The sequence below is a fragment of the Phoxinus phoxinus genome (assembly GCF_949152265.1).
Source record: "Phoxinus phoxinus genome assembly, chromosome: 4".
NCBI classification, from domain to species: domain Eukaryota; kingdom Metazoa; phylum Chordata; class Actinopteri; order Cypriniformes; family Leuciscidae; genus Phoxinus; species Phoxinus phoxinus.
The window spans coordinates 4,087,340-4,105,434 of NC_136879.1; the positions used below are offsets into that span (position 1 = coordinate 4,087,340).

Here is an 18,095-nt window from a genome sequence, read left to right on the forward strand (position 1 = left end):
CCCCTATCCCTAAACCTGCCCATCACACACACACACTAACCCTATCCCTAAACCTGCCCATCACACACACACACACACACACACACTGCCCCATCCCTAAACCTGCCCATCACACACACACACACACACTGCCCTATCCCTAAACCTGCCCATCACACACACACACTGCCCCTATCCCTAAACCTGCCCATCACACACACACTGCCCCTATCCCTAAACCTGCCCATCACACACACACACTGCCCCTATCCCTAAACCTGCCCATCTCTCACACACACTGCCCCTATCCCTAAACCTGCCCATCACACACACACACACTAACCCTATCCCTAAACCTGCCCATCACACACACACACACACACTGCCCCTATCCCTAAACCTGCCCATCACACACACACACACACACTGCCCCTATCCCTAAACCTGCCCATCACACACACACACTGCCCCTATCCCTAAACCTGCCCATCACACACACACACTAACCCTATCCCTAAACCTGCCCATCACACACACACACACACACACTGCCCCATCCCTAAACCTGCCCATCACACACACACACACACACTGCCCTATCCCTAAACCTGCCCATCACACACACACACTGCCCCTATCCCTAAACCTGCCCATCACACACACACACTAACCCTATCCCTAAACCTGCCCATCACACACACACACACACTGCCCCTATCCCTAAACCTGCCCATCACACACACACACTAACCCTATCCCTAAACCTGCCCATCACACACACACACTAACCCTATCCCTAAACCTGCCCATCACACACACACACACACACACTGCCCCTATCCCTAAACCTGCCCATCACACACACACACTAACCCTATCCCTAAACCTGCCCATCACACACACACACACACACTGCCCCTATCCCTAAACCTGCCCATCACACACACACACTGCCCCTATCCCTAAACCTGCCCATCACACACACACACTGCCCCTATCCCTAAACCTGCCCATCACACACACACACACACTGCCCCTATCCCTAAACCTGCCCATCACACACACACACACACACTGCTAGAGGTCGACCGATAGTGGATTTTACCGATAACGATAGCTAGGTTGGGCCATACTTGCCGATAACCGATTAATGAACCGATAGTTTTTAAAATTGATACTGGATAAAAACAAACATAACACTCCAAGTAAAACAGTGCTGAACTTTATTATAAAAATAAAAAAAACTGTATTGAACCATGAAAACATGCTAAATGAAATAAATATATAAATGTGAATAAATATTTAAGTCAATAAAAGACATTCATTCAAACTGAAACAAAAAGTAATACTCTAAATAACAAATAAAACCAGTTACATTCAAAATGTAACTATTTAACTGTTCTTTTCAAGCCAACTTAATTAATAAAAAAGTAACAAAATTTGTATTAAAGTGAAGATGAAAAAAATAAATAACCGAAATCGAATGTTTTTCTGATTCGTTTATGTTTCTGTCGGCTGTATGAACATATCAGTTTGCTTACGTCTCTAGCTTTAAATATGCAACTTCTCTGCATATTTAATGCATAAAAGTGACCAGCTGGATATGAACTAATGCAAATAGAGGTAACAAACAATTGTGACATTAAACATTTGGGCCGGACTTACGTTTATGTTTATCAGTGTTTTAACCGCTTGAGGTACTACTAATGTTAGCGTCCTCTCAGCCTCGAAGGCAAACAAACAAACTGTTGTGCTGTTCTTTCTCTACTAATGCAGCATTTAGTCAACAAATTAATCACTTTATAATGATATGACAAAATGTACTGTACATACATTTGAGCTGTCGGTGCTTTAAACGCGCATCTGATGTCAGCGCTCTCCGCGCAGCATGTGCTCTCAGTGCAGCACGCAGAATCACGTGTCGAAATAAACAACACGAGGCACGAGTTTTTATTACACCTCTAGAGGCCGCTCTTGTACTGCATCATGCCAGCAGACCCTTCTCAGCTCTTACACTGTGTAATGAATGACAGCGCGCGCTTCTCAGCCGCTCCAGCAATGGACGCAACCAGGAAATACTATCGGTATATATTTTAGCCGATAACGATAGTTCCACCAGTCAACAATCGGTGCCGATTAATCGGCAAAACCGATGAATCGGTCGACCTCTACACACTGCCCCTATCCCTAAACCTGCCCATCACACACACACACTAACCCTATCCCTAAACCTGCCCATCACACACACACACACACACACACTGCCCCTATCCCTAAACCTGCCCATCACACACACACACTAACCCTATCCCTAAACCTGCCCATCACACACACACACTGCCCCTATCCCTAAACCTGCCCATCACACACACACACTGCCCCTATCCCTAAACCTGCCCATCACACACACACACTAACCCTATCCCTAAACCTGCCCATCACACACACACACACACACTGCCCCTATCCCTAAACCTGCCCATCACACACACACACACACACTGCCCCTATCCCTAAACCTGCCCATCTCTCTCTCTCTCTCTCTCTCTCACACACACACACACACACACACACACACACACACACACACACACTGCCCCATCCCTAAACCTGCCCATCACACACACACACACACACACACACACAAGCATTCTGCATTTTTAACCACGTTTAAGTTGTAATACCAGTGTAATATTCATGTCATTATACAGGTTTGTGTCCTCATAAATCACATATGAGCATATATATACACACACACACACACACACACACACACACACATATATATAAGCACTTTGTGGTGAAGTTTAGACATAAATAACATGTAGGCTACAGCTCTCCATATTAAAATAAACTAATATGAAATAGCCTACGTTAGTACGACAGCTATATGACTTTTCAGCACAATATTAGTAAAACAGACTTACGACACAAGGCTGGTTAGTGGGCATAAACAGTCCCTCACACACACACACTGACGGCAGGTGTATCGGACATGATGTCAGGTGACGTGTTCTCTCGCAGAGCTGAGAGACTAGCCCCGCGTCCCCGCAGCATCAGGAGGAGGAGCGCGCGACTGATGCTGATGCTGCGCGTCTGATTGGCTGAGAGGAAGAGCCCAGGACAGTCCTGACGCGCGCTCGCTCGCTCCTCACGCGGGTCAGACGCTCGCGGGGGTGATGTCATGTGTTTGACTGTCTGAAGACGCCGGACGGTCGGGCTCTCAGCATCTCTCAGGTAAACGCGCTCTTCCTCGGACATTCTCCGTGTTTATGATGATGATGATGATGATGATGATGATGGAGAGAGTAGCACGTGCGGTTCTGCGCGGAGTGCGTGCTTATTCGCCGTGACATCGGCACCTGACGCGGGTTTACTTCAGCTCGTGTCGCGCGTCGGTTCACATTCCGAACTCGTGTATTTGTGTGAAGGCGTTCATCTGACTGACGGTAGCCATGCGAATAACGAGGAGAAGCAGAACTTTCTCGCGCGTGTTTCAGCAGCTCGAGCTCCAGTAGCCGTCATCATCGATCCGGTTCCGAACCCGAATCAGGACCGAACCGGATCCTGTGAGCGCGCGCCCGTCATCCTCAGTAATCGAGCCGGTACTCCGTGCAAAGAGCTGCTTACTACCAGAACATGTTGACCAGCAAGCTAGCGAATCAAACTAAACATTAGTTGTAAGAGCAGTTTTATTTCACATCTGAAAAGTTTAAAATGTGTGCAACTCTGTTACCACATTCGGAGACTGCATAGAGCAAAATTAAATGCACCAAATGTATAAACTTTTATTTTTATTTTTTTTATCTACACCAGAATGGAAACTGGGTTTCATAATAAAGTCAATATTAAATAAAAATTGACACATAAATAAAATAAATAAGATTTATTTACTTAAATATGAAAATATTTGTTAGCTATTTTTTTGAGTAACAGAGTTGAATGAGGTAAAAACCCACTTGGCTGAGTTTATATTCACATACATTGATTGTACTTTTATGATGGATAGATGCACTTTTATGATGGACAGATGCACTTTTATGATGTATAGATGCACTTTTATGATGGATAGATGCACTTTTATGATGGACAGATGCACTTTTATGATGTATAGATGCACTTTTATGATGGACAGATGCACTTTTATGATGATAGATGCACTTTTATGATGGAGAGATGCACTTTTATGATGATAGATGCACTTTTATGATGGACAGATGCACTTTTATGATGATAGATGCACTTTTATGATGGACAGATGCACTTTTATGATGGACAGATGCACTTTTATGATGATAGATCCACTTTTATGATGGAGAGATGCACTTTTATGATGAGAGATGCACTTTTATGATGGACAGATGCACTTTTATGATGATAGATGCACTTTTATGATGGATAGATGCACTTTTATGATGGACAGATGCACTTTTATGATGGACAGATGCACTTTTATGATGATAGATGCACTTTTATGATGGATAGATGCACTTTTATGATGGACAGATGCACTTTTATGATGAGAGATGCACGTTTATGATGAGAGATGCACTTTTATGATGGACAGATGCACTTTTATGATGGAGAGATGCACTTTTATGATGAGAGATGCACTTTTATGATGGACAGATGCACTTTTATGATGGATAGATGCACTTTTATGATGGACAGATGCACTTTTATGATGGACAGATGCACTTTTATGATGGACAGATGCACTTTTATGATGGACAGATGCACTTTTATGATGAGAGATGCACTTTTATGATGGACAGATGCACTTTTATGATGGATAGATGCACTTTTATGATGGATAGATGCACTTTTATGATGGACAGATGCACTTTTATGATGGACAGATGCACTTTTATGATGGAGAGATGCACTTTTATGATGATAGATGCACTTTTATGATGGACAGATGCACTTTTATGATGGATAGATGCACTTTTATGATGGATAGATGCACTTTTATGATGGACAGATGCACTTTTATGATGGACAGATGCACTTTTATGATGGACAGATGCACTTTTATGATGGACAGATGCACTTTTATGATGGATAGATGCACTTTTATGATGGATAGATGCACTTTTATGATGGATAGATGCACTTTTATGATGGATAGATGCACTTTTATGATGGATAGATGCACTTTTATGATGGACAGATGCACTTTTATGATGGATAGATGCACTTTTATGATGGATAGATGCACTTTTATGATGGATAGATGCACTTTTATGATGGATAGATGCACTTTTATGATGGACAGATGCACTTTTATGATGGATAGATGCACTTTTATGATGGATAGATGCACTTTTATGATGGATAGATGCACTTTTATGATGAGAGATGCACTTTTATGATGGACAGATGCACTTTTATGATGGATAGATGCACTTTTATGATGGATAGATGCACTTTTATGATGGACAGATGCACTTTTATGATGGACAGATGCACTTTTATGATGGACAGATGCACTTTTATGATGGACAGATGCACTTTTATGATGAGAGATGCACTTTTATGATGGACAGATGCACTTTTATGATGGATAGATGCACTTTTATGATGGATAGATGCACTTTTATGATGGACAGATGCACTTTTATGATGGACAGATGCACTTTTATGATGGACAGATGCACTTTTATGATGAGAGATGCACTTTTATGATGGACAGATGCACTTTTATGATGGACAGATGCACTTTTATGATGGACAGATGCACTTTTATGATGGACAGATGCACTTTTATGATGGACAGATGCACTTTTATGATGAGAGATGCACTTTTATCATGGATAGATGCACTTTTATGATGGATAGATGCACTTTTATGATGGACAGATGCACTTTTATGATGGATAGATGCACTTTTATCATGGATAGATCCACTTTTATGATGGAGAGATGCACTTTTATGATGATAGATGCACTTTTATGATGATAGATGCACTTTTATGATGGATAGATGCACTTTTATGATGGACAGATGCACTTTTATGATGGATAGATGCACTTTTATGATGGATAGATGCACTTTTATGATGGATAGATGCACTTTTATGATGGAGAGATGCACTTTTATGATGGACAGATGCACTTTTATGATGGACATAAGCACTTTTATGATAGATAGATGCACTTTTATGATGGACAGATGCACTTTATGATGGACAGATGCACTTTTATGATGGATAGATGCACTTTTATGATGGATAGATGCACTTTTATGATGGATAGATGCACTTTTATGATGGATAGATGCACTTTGATGATGGATAGATGCACTTTGATCATGGATGGATGCTCTTTTATGGAGCTTCAGGACATTTATGAATATAACTGTGATTGTATTCGTCTGAAAGAACGATATAGGCTGTCATATAGGCTACAGCTAGGAGGACTTGAGGGTGAGTAAATCATGGGCTAAGTTTTGGGTGAACTATCCTTTTAATGGTACAAAGACCTCTAATATGTCAACATGTTTTATTTCCCGTGTCTTGAGCTCTTAAAGAGTGTTTATGTTGTTAATTTCCTCCATATAGTGTCTACCTTCAGCTCTCTCAGCCCGGTTTCACAGACAAGGCTTCAGCTAGTGCCAGACTAATGCATGTTGGAGCTGTTTTAACTGAAAGCACATCTTAAAATATGTCAGTGCCATTGTTTTGTCTCAAGATGCACACCAGTAATGATTTTTTCTAGAGCAAAAGCTTCTTAATGCCCTAATTTAACCAATGCCTAATCCTGGCTTAACCCTCTGGAGTCTAAGGTGTTTTTGGGGTCCTTGAGATGTTTTGACATGCCCTGATATTTGTATTTTTTTCAGTTGCTTATAAACATATTAATGGCAAAGGTGTAATTACACTCTATTTAGCACGAACATGGCTATCATAATATGTGAGCAACATATATGTACATGTTTGCATTTTTGAGAGAATATTATTTATGCGTGGTTATTCAAAAAACTCAAACTTAAATTTTCTGATATAAGACCACAAACGACAAACTTCACATATTCCCACAATACTGTTGACTAATGGATCTTGTCGGCTAGAGTATTTACTTCAAAATGATCTGAAAATCATCCGGGCTAATCGTTCACATTAAACAATAGATTGATTTAAATTTTGTAAGACACTTTTTGTTTGGAAAGGCAATATGCAGGTGGGCGTGAATGATCCAACAAGGTCATGAATAATGTCCTCATTCACACCTGAAGACAAAGACCTGCTAATGCTGCAGTGCATACTAATGAGCCTTAGGTGTCACTGTGGCTACAAGAAAAAATGCAAAGACAACACACACACATATATACATACATATATACATACATACATATATATACCGGTATATACATATATATATATATATATATATATATATATATATATATATATTACTACAGAATTGGTTCAGAGTTGGAAACATCTTGAAAAAAGTGTATTTTTCCACAAACTGTATGCTTGCAAATTGTATAATATCCAAGGTAAACATTTCTAGTAATTGTGCAGTTAATTCTCATTCGTATTTTCAGAAAGTTTTGGATTATGTAGGCTATCCTCTCCCCAAATTTGTCACTAATAAAACACAAAAATAATTTATAGAGAAGGCTTATATTGACCTTTTAAGATTTTGTTTGCACCTTGTAAATTAGGTTTTGATGTGGCAGTAAAAGCTTTATAAATAATCTATCCAAAACGAAATTTTGTCTTTCATATTTCGTCTGTAACATATGGTCTTTTATAATATATATTAGGGAATAAATGTTAATTTGCAGTTTAATATGTTGCTTATACAAATACATTTTATTTCAACGTATTCAGTCGATTTTTACTCATCTTAGTAGGCAATATAGATAGTTTGCTAAAAGCGAAACTCCGCGAGCTGTAGTAAACAACAGCATGCGCCGTTCATTCATTCAAACACAGAAACGCGATTCAAATTTAAACAGTCTTTTGCGGTTTACAGACACCATTTCATATCGCGATTAGAACAAAGCACTTACTGATGATCTGCAGCTGGATCCGTTGTTCGGCTACTCCAGCACGTTTGAGGTAAAATGTCCAGGATTATCACGATATTATTATTCCTCACAGCGAGCGTGTTGTCCAGCTGTTGTGGGCGTTGACTGGTTTGCATGTGTTGTTGCTTCAGATCTGCGTTTGAATAGCGCGCGCTCTCGATGGGCGTGTCACATTAGCGGAGTAATGAGGTGCCAGAAAGATAATGAGCACAGCTGATCTCTCGCTCTTTTTATATAGATTACATAAACAGAGAATATTTGTTTTAGTTTTGAATTAGATAATTTAAAACTACACACTTAAATGATTATAGAGATATATAGCTCATGTCTGAGTGAATAGTATTCGCTGAGATTTGTTTAAATTTAGAAACGTGCTTCAGAAAAAAAGTTCACGGAGACGGAGAGGCATAAAGCACTCCCTGTTTACTTTCTTTATTTTACAAAAGCACAATGTTTTATTTCGATTGTAAGTGGACACATAAAAAAGTAGACATTTAACAGCTTATTTTCTCATATTTCTTAAGGCTGTATGACCAAAACTGACTGAGTATTTTAGGTCTATTTTGCTGCTATGTAAAAAAAAACGAGCAAAACGCGCCCGCGCGTTTGCCGACCCCAGGGGGTTAATCTAAACCCAGTCTGTGGAACCGGGCCTGAGTGTTTCATCTGTGAGGTGTCTGAATAACTCATGTGAATGAACTCAAACACAAGTACTGGACTCAGATCTTTAGTCCTCACACTATACACCCCTGCTCCAGCTCGATGAGCTGGTTATTACACACACTAAAGCATAATCTGCGTCTCTGAGGTGAATTGAGCTCGAGCTCGTTCTCTCGTGTGTCTGAACATGAGACACAGGGGGTGTTTAGCTTTCGTCTCAGAGATGTTTGCTTGTAGATGATGTGTGTCAATGCTTTTACCCTTCAGAGCATGGATGCATGTTAGCAGCGGTTGGTCAGTGCTTGCGTTTATTAAGTCAAGGCATCACTTGTACTGTGCGCTTCAATCTTCAGCGGTCCTGCAGCGTTTGAGCTCCACACACACACACATGAAGGATTCCTCTCATCTTGTGTTGTTGAGGAGAGCGTGCTGCTACTGTACTGAGGGATCAGGTGCACTTTTAGATGGTTTCTCATATTAGAATAGGACAGGACAAAGCACTTCATCTTCTAAGTTCAGCGTTAACCCTCTGCTGCTCTGCGTAAAAAAACATGGACATGATTTGAAAGGTTGAATGGTCCTGCAAACAATAGTCACACGTGTGCTCCTCGCGGTCAAAAACACACGCATTGGAAATGAATGAGAATAATTTCCTCTAGTGGAAGCGTTCGGTACTGCAGACAAACATCATCTCACTGAAAGCCCGTTTGTTGAGATATCAGGCTCACATCTGGAACACAACTTGTTTAGATTTATGGCTTTGGATTTAATGTAGTTGTAGATTAAAATGTGTTTTTGAAAAATATAGATTTCATATAAAATGTAAAATTGTATATTTTAGCATTTTTCATAACAAAAAATGTAAAATTATTTTTTAAAAACTTTTTCACTTCAGCAATAATCTGCCAAGTGTTGTCTTTGAAAACAGATCAAACTTCAGTCTGTTGCTCTAAAGCATTGAAGATTTACAATAGTTTAAGTTGGAAATTAAATTTTCAGGTTTATGCTCAAAAAGTGAATAAATGGATTATAAATACAGCGTAAATATAATTTAGTTCATAAAATCCCCTAAAAATACAAAATATTAAACAAAAAACACTATCAAACTAAAATATAGTACATTCCTTTCATTGAAATATAAAAAAAAATAGTTATTTTTGACCGCCACACGAAGAGCACCTTAAGACAAATCTATTGTGTCAGTTTTTCTCTCTCCTGTAGATGTTTGTGAATGCAGACCTGAATAATTGAAAAGAGACCTGAAAGACCTGAAAAAAGACATATATAAAAATACTAATATCTTGGATGACGTGGGGGAGAGTAAATTATCTGTAAATGTTAATTCTGAAGTAAAGTAATGCTTTAAAGAGACTTAATATGATATGGCAGCCCTGTGAACACATCTCCGGACTGAACTGACACTAAACTGAACTCTTTTACATCTAAACTAGAAAATGAAATCTTCTTGAATTTTTTTTTTCACATGACAGCAATAATATGCTCTTCCATATATTCAGATATGGTTTCATTGTATGGAAAATATGATGGGAACATTCTGCAAAACATCTGCTTTTATGTTACACAAAATAAAGTCATGCGGATTTAAAACAACATGGTGTATAAATGTTTTTTCAATGGCATCTAAGAGTCTTATCGCATGCAGCATAATGCCATGATTTCAGGGTTGTCATAAACTCCCATGTTATTAATCATAATGGCATAATTTGTATACCTTAAATCATATAACTGCACAACGTGAAGGATAAGGTGATATTTTTTTAACATGATCTCATCAAACTGCAGTCATGCCACATCTTGCTCCTGAACTCATCTGAAAGTCTCGCTGTGGGTCCGAGACGTCTCCCCCAGGATCAGCTACACAGTGTTCAGCGCTCGAGTCTCACGCTTCTTCTGTCTGTTGTCATAGAAACGCCATCGGCACAGAGACGGCGGCCGAAACGCCTGCTGGAGAACAAGCTACGTGAGTGAGAGAAGCCTTGTGTAAACATCCCTGTGTTGTAATGATTAAGTGACGGTGAGAAATGTCCCCTGAATGGATCCTGCTTGAACTATTATGCAGTTTGTTTTGATTGGCTTTCAGTAGTTGAGTGAAGGATGACTGACAGGTACCTCATCGCGCCTTGAGGGAATCTGAATGTGAACAGCTGCATTATATTGAGTAAAAGGACAAAACACTTGTGTCAAAGTCAAAACCAGTCCTCTCAATTACAAGCCATCATCTCTCTATATAGGCTTGTGTTCATGTCAGATCACGCATTAGCTACATCAGGAAAGTTTCACAGGTTCATCCCTAGTAATTGTAAGGATTTGTGTTATTATTTCGCTATAAAACTGATCGACAGACCAAACCGTAAGGCCTAGACACTTGAAACTTGATCAGATGGTAGTAGTCTCACTCGCTACCAAAGTCCCTTTCTAGTAGAAGTCTGTCCACGCGGCGCCGGCGGCCATATTCGCAGTATTCCGGGCATCGAGACCAAGTCCTATCTATTTGAATGGGGGAATCCTGAAATCTCAAAACTGCTTGCCGAACTGCCATCAGTAGCCGCGTTTCCATTACCGTTCAAATTGAAATTGAAAATACGCTCAATGGAAACACGTCAATTTCGCAAAAACTCCCATTTATCGCAAACAAGTTTTTAGGCTCGCATGAGGTGGTTTTGGAAAAATAAATATTTCGCAAAACTGCAATGGAAACAGTTTTTGCTCATTTTTTTGCCAAACTGCCATCAGTGTTGCGAATGTTGGTTTTGTTACCGTTGATTTCCACTCCCGAAAGTATGATTTCGACGCTCCAACACCCCCTGTGTTTTTAAGCGATTAACATTTAGTCAGAATCTCTTGTGAATTAGATCTGATTTTGTTTAGTTGTCCAGTCAGATTTGTGGAAGAATCGGGATCTCTAATTTATTCTCAATGTATCCAGAATTATGCAGCTCTGACTTGTAGTATTAGTGTAAGTCCTAGACTTCATCAAAAGGTGAGGTGACCATCACACACAATTATAAACACTGATTAAGGCCATGATCAGATCTGAATTCAAGGATGCGTAATACATGTCTTACAGTCCCCCTGAAGTCAATCATTTTGTCCCTTAAATATCATCTTTGACACTGACATAATGTTTTTTCCTTGAAAAATTTTCTTCATGTCTTAAAATTTCTTGAATGTAACGCCAAATTTACACTTCTGCGTCAAGTTATCCCGTAGCTACGCCGTAGTCTGTGTAGCGTGAGTACCCTTCGGCGTACCCTGACGTGCACCTCTCGAGAAATATAACAACGCGTCAATTCTACGCGGACGCAAGCGCTGTGATTGGTCTGCTAGAACCCCTCCCTCGGGTGTCACACGCTCCCTCTGCGTGTGTAATTGTGCGTCAACGCGGAGAACGACGCAGAAGTATAAACGAAAACCAACGTGTAGTCTACAGCGCAGAGGCTCTTGTGTAGCTCCAACGTATCAGCCTTAACTCGACACCCTTGCCTCATTTAGTATGCGCGGTTCTATGAATATGCAAATGAGCCCCGCCTCCACTCACTCACTCACTCACTCACTCAGAGATCCACTGGCTGACGATCACACGTTGATCTGATTGGTTACAAGGTAGTGTGTGACGTCAGAAACACCAGCGATTTCAAGCCGTGTTTTTGAGACGGTCTTTGGTTCACTGCAGTTTTAAGCAGAAAATACTCAGCAATGCTGTCCATTTATGAACTTACACATGCTTTGTCTTAAAGCGTATTAATAACACCACATACACACATATAACATTAAAAGCTGGATCTTCACCACAGCGGGACTGTAACACATAAAACCGCTGGAAGAAGTTTCATTTGTGAAAAGTAAATTGAAGTCTGATTCAGATGTAGCCAAAATATCTAGACCTTTGAAACCTCTCCTTCTGCCCTTGATATCCCAGAATCCCCAGAGCCTGGCGTCTGCCCTGGAGCGCGAGGACAGCGGATGGACCGGAGGCCGGACCCCGCCGAGGTAGGAGCGCTGCGGTTACACTGTTAGTTCACGCCCAGGGCCCTCATTGGTGCTCGATCAGGTGACTCGTGTTGATTGATCAGTGAAGTCGTGATTGTCTTGTTGTGTTTGCCTGGAGCACGCAGTAAAGTCTTCACTGAGGGCGGCATCCAACCGCACATCTGTGCTTGTGGGTTTCATTAAGCACTTTCTGCAGGATTATAACATTACTTTAGAACAGCTCGACCATATCAAGCCACCTCCTCATCCTAATATTGTGCTATTTATTTGAATGGGAGATTTCTGTTTAATGGTTTAGTACCACCTCATCTTCTGGCACCAGATTCTCAGATGTCTTCACCCTTCGACACATGGCCCTTTTCCTTTTAATCATGTTTTGTGTGAACGATGATCGGCTCTGTTCTGGTTGTGATCTCTGAGTTCTAGCTCGAGCTGTGAGTTACTCACATGTTGACTTCTGTTATTACAGTCCTGCATGTGATCTAGTGCTCTGGTACCGTGTGGTCTGCGATGTCTATCATTTTGGTCAAGCACAGATATATTCTCATTATGTGAATTACATTATATCGCAGCTTTGTTAAATTCTTGATTCTGATTGTTTGATGATGAAAGGCTGTTGATTAATATTTTATAATTGCACAGCTATTGAGTAAGTGTTTCCAGCTCGTTCGATTCAGACTAGGAACAGTGGCTTGGGTAGAAAGTAGAGCTCTATGAAGGCAAAAACTTGATTTTTCTTTAGATTAACACATTTATATTTGTTAAGTGTGAAACGAGTGGAATAATTGTGTCTGGACGGCTGAATTGATGAACTGAAAATGAATGCTGATGTTCCTGCCACATTACCACCATTTATTTTCCATAATTCAGCAGGTCATCTTTCTCATTTCAGGGGAATTATACAGGATACTACTGCAAAACTAAATGATAACATATGTATTGATTATTGTTATTTTCCCTGTCAATGCTTTAACATTTGATTTTAAATATAGATATCTCACTTGTGTACATTGAATGTGTCTTTGGTCTGACACCCGTTTCAGGTTTAGAGTCTCTACAAGGGCCCTATGATTGCCTCGAAAAAAGGAAAAACACAAAATATAAAATCAGATAAACATCAAGCGTAGCCTCAGTTCTGGCAGGTCACGTTAGCCAAGCTCGCATCAGCTGATCCACGTCTACCTATAGGAATGCGACGCCTATCACTGTATACATGTATAATCTCCTTCATCAGCAGATGGTGTTTCTCAGGAGCGATTACCCTCCTCCATCCCCAGCTCCACCTGTCTCCAGTCAGGATCTGGCGTTCTGATTCCCCTCGAGTCAGAATAAACTCTCGAACTATGTTGTACTTTAAAATCTTGAATGAATGATATCTGCAATGCACACATGTTGGCTCTGTTGTGTTTCCCCTGAGGGGGTTATTGCTGCTCTTATCTATGCTAGTCTGCCCAGAACCACACCGCCAATCCAAACTGTGTGCTAACTGCCAACCGTATTTGACCACAGTGGTCCTGACTGAGATGAAAATTCATAACATGCAAAAAAATATTTAGGCTAATATTAATTATTTGAACTACATAAATTTCCATTTATTTGAATTACACCATTTTAACAAATTATAAACTTGTTATTCTTCTAGTTATTTAACTAGTGCAGGTAATGAATCAGATGTCTCACACATTCACTGGAAATAGGTGAATATGAGTGTCACGAATAGTCACGCACTAATCCCTGGGTGGTCACGGACTCCATTTCCCATCATGCATCTCCCTGGACTGATTACAGCATACACCTGCACTGCGCTGATGTCGTAACTGATATGCTTCGTAACAAGAAGACATGATCTGCTGCTCTGCCATTTCTCTGAGACGCACCAGCTGTAACAAACTGCTCCGAGACACAAAGCCCGAGGATCCAAATGCAGTGTTATTGAAAGGGTAATCCACAACCGTAGTCGAACACAGGCAAAGATCACGAACAAGGGTTAAAAAACAAGATACAGGAAACCAGGAGAATGCCCAGAATTGCAGAATTACTGTAGACAAGTTTTAGTTACTGTAGAATTACTGTACACTGGACTTTGTTTATACAACAGTAAAGAATGCCTACAAGGCTGTACCCCGCCCTCATCTTGGGTACTCGGACCACATCTCTGTTATGCTAATTCCTGCATACAGTCCACTTCTCAAACTTGCCAAACCGGTACAAAAACAAATGACAATTTGGCCAAACGATGCTTCCTCAACACTACAGGACTGCTTTCAGTGCACAGACTGGAACATGTTTAAAGAGGCAGCTACCTACAACAACCACATAGACCTGCATGAGTATACAGAGACTGTGACTGCTTACATCAAAAATTGCACTGATGATGTGACAATCACAAAGACCATCACTATACGTGCAAACCAGAAGCCATGGATGACAGCAAAGGTGTGTGGGCTGCTAAAGACCAGAGATGAGACTTTCAGATCAGGAGATAAAGCAGCCCTCAAAACAGCAAGAGCCAATCTGTCCTGTGGCATTAAAAATGCAAAACGGTCATATGCTCAAAAAATCAACAAACACTTCACAGACAGCAGAGACACACGGAGCCTGTGGCAAGCCATTAAGACCATCACTGCCTACAAGCCCCCGACACAGTCCTGTGATGATGACACATCTCTCCCCGATGCACTCAACCACTTTTATTCACGGTTTGAAATGCAGAATGACACACCTGCACAAAGACTGCCCACAACTCCCGACGAACAGGCACTCTGTCTGTCTCCGGCCGACGTAAGGAAGTCCCTATCTAGGATTAACCCACGCAAGGCCGCGGGTCCTGACAATATACCGGGCCGTGTTTTGAGAGACTGTGCTGCACAGCTGACAGATGTGTTTACAGATATATTCAACATCTCGCTGAGCCAGGCAGTTGTCCCCACATGTCTCAAATCCACAACAATTATACCAGTACAAAAGAAATCACCTGTGTCCTGTCTAAATGACTACCGGCCCATAGCACTGACTCCAATCATAATGAAGTGCTTTGAGAGGTTAGTCATGCACAACATCAAAGCTTGCCTCACCAGCACACTCGACCCGCTCCAGTTTGCATACCGTTCAAACCGCTCTACAGACGATGCAATTTCCTCCACCCTCCACTTGGCTCTAACCCACCTAGAAAATAAAGACTCTTATGTTAGAATGCTGTTCATTGATTTCAGTTCGGCATTCAACACAATCATTCCACAACAGCTCATACACAAACTAAATCTGTTGGGCCTAAACAATTCCCTTTGTAATTGGATCCTGGACTTTCTAACCGGAAGACCTCAGTCAGTCCGGGTTGGCAACAACACCTCGAGCACTACCACACTGAGCACAGGTGTCCCACAAGGCTGTGTGCTCAGCCCGCTGCTCTTCACATTGCTGACCCACGACTGCACTGCTAAGTTCAGCACCAATCATATCATCAAGTTTGCTGATGACACCCCAGTGGTAGGTCTCATCAGCAACAAAAATGAAATGCAGTACAGAGAGGAAGTGACTCAGCTGGTTGAATGGTGTGGCAATAACAATCTGTCCCTCAATATGGGAAAGACAAAGGAGATCGTGATAGACTTCAGGAGAAACTCGGTTGATCACCCCCCACTGACCATCGACAGCTCGACTGTGGAGAGAGTCAGCAGCATTAAATTCCTGGGGGTGCATATCACAGAGGATCTTACCTGGGCCACCAACACCATGTCACTCTCCAAAAAGGCACAACAGCGCCTACACTTTCTCCGCCGGCTGAAAAGAGCTAGCCTTCCTACACCTATCCTAAACACATTTTACAGGGGCACCATCGAGAGTGTGCTGACCAGCTGCATCACTGTCTGGTACGGAAACTGCAATGCTGCTGACCGCAAGACCCTCCAGCGGACAGTGAACTCCGCTGCCAAGATCATTGGTGCCCCTCTCCCCTCCATCCAGGACATCTTTGTTATACGACGCTCCAGCAAAACAAATAGCATCGTTAAAGACTCCACCCATCCCTGCCACAGTCTTTTCCAGCTCCTACCATCAGGAAGACGGTATCGGAGCATCAGAGCCCACTCCACCAGACTGCTCAACAGCTTTTTCCCCCAGGCCGTGAGGGCCCTGAACTCAAAACACCCCGCCATCTTCTGAAACTTCATGCAAACCCCTCCTCTTGAAAACATACCAGATACCTCACAAACTATGCACTAGACACTTTACACACACTGTTGCGTATGCATAAAAAGACTCAGCAATCTATTTATGTTCATATGCTCATGCACTTTAAATTATTCTGTATTGTTCTTTAACCAGCTGCTTGACTAATTCATGTTTTTATTGCACATTCACAGTATGATGTGAAGCATTTTAGTCTGTATTCTACTTCACTGTTGTATGTCTGTATTAATTTTTATGTAGCACCGTGGTCCTGCGAGGCACGACATTTCGTTCCACTAGATGTCCCCACATTTAGCGGAATGACAATAAATTGAACTTGAACTTGAACTTGAAGACTTCGCAATGAACGACTGAGATAACCAGGCTTATATAGGGTGAGGTCATGAGCTACTGAGACACAGCTGTAAACATAATGGATGATTAGACCGGGCAATGAACTATTGGAAATGGAGTCCGTGCAAGAACAACACGGTCACGTGATGAGTGAGCACTGTTGTCCACAGAAACCTGACCCCATTGACCTGAAACTCTTCCACACATCGTGTCCTAACACTACACTAACATCCTGTTTGCCTGCCATTCACTACAATAGTGTTAATGATGTCAAATTAATCAATTATGAAACAAATTCAATTTCAGCCCTACAGAAGACAATAATGTCGTCATTCAGCGGTTTTTCAATTTAGATTAATAAGTGTGTTGATGTTTCATAAATGATGAAGTTCAATTCAGCTATAAGCAGATCTACACAGAGAATCTCAAAGGTCTTCGCTATAATATACAAGTCATTTTAAAAATGTGTCAGGAATATTACTCTTTATAATAAAACATGAATTAAGCATTTGTGCAACACTTTATTTGCCAAATAAAAGAAATTAAAATGCACGCTCATGTAAATATATCTATATTTTTATACATTGTTAAATTTTTATGAATTAAATTGTTTAGACATTTTTACGCTTTCACAGATCCGTTTTTAGTACATTGTTGTCGCGTAAACATCCTCAAGATATCCATCAGTATTTGACCAAAGCGTTCGCACCGGCACATGGAGGAACTTTAAAAAAGAAAAAAGTTGAATAAATCAGAGTTATTGAAATACTTGGTATAGACACACTAAAATTGCAATATACATCAAATCCTTAGCCAAGCATTGTGATAAGTTCACATTACAGTGGCGAATCCCACTCATGCCTCACAACACACACAGATAAGT

At 41.0% G+C, this 18,095-nt stretch overlaps 1 long non-coding RNA gene across 1 annotated transcript; it reads left to right on the forward strand.

Annotated features, from left to right (window-relative positions):
* The first annotated feature begins 3,110 nt into the window (after positions 1-3,110).
* Positions 3,111-12,691, forward strand: LOC306996405. The gene is made up of 3 exons (XR_013797067.1): positions 3,111-3,216; positions 10,608-10,661; positions 12,621-12,691. It is a non-coding gene; the product is annotated as an uncharacterized lncRNA (long non-coding RNA).
* Positions 12,692-18,095: the final 5,404 nt, after the last annotated feature.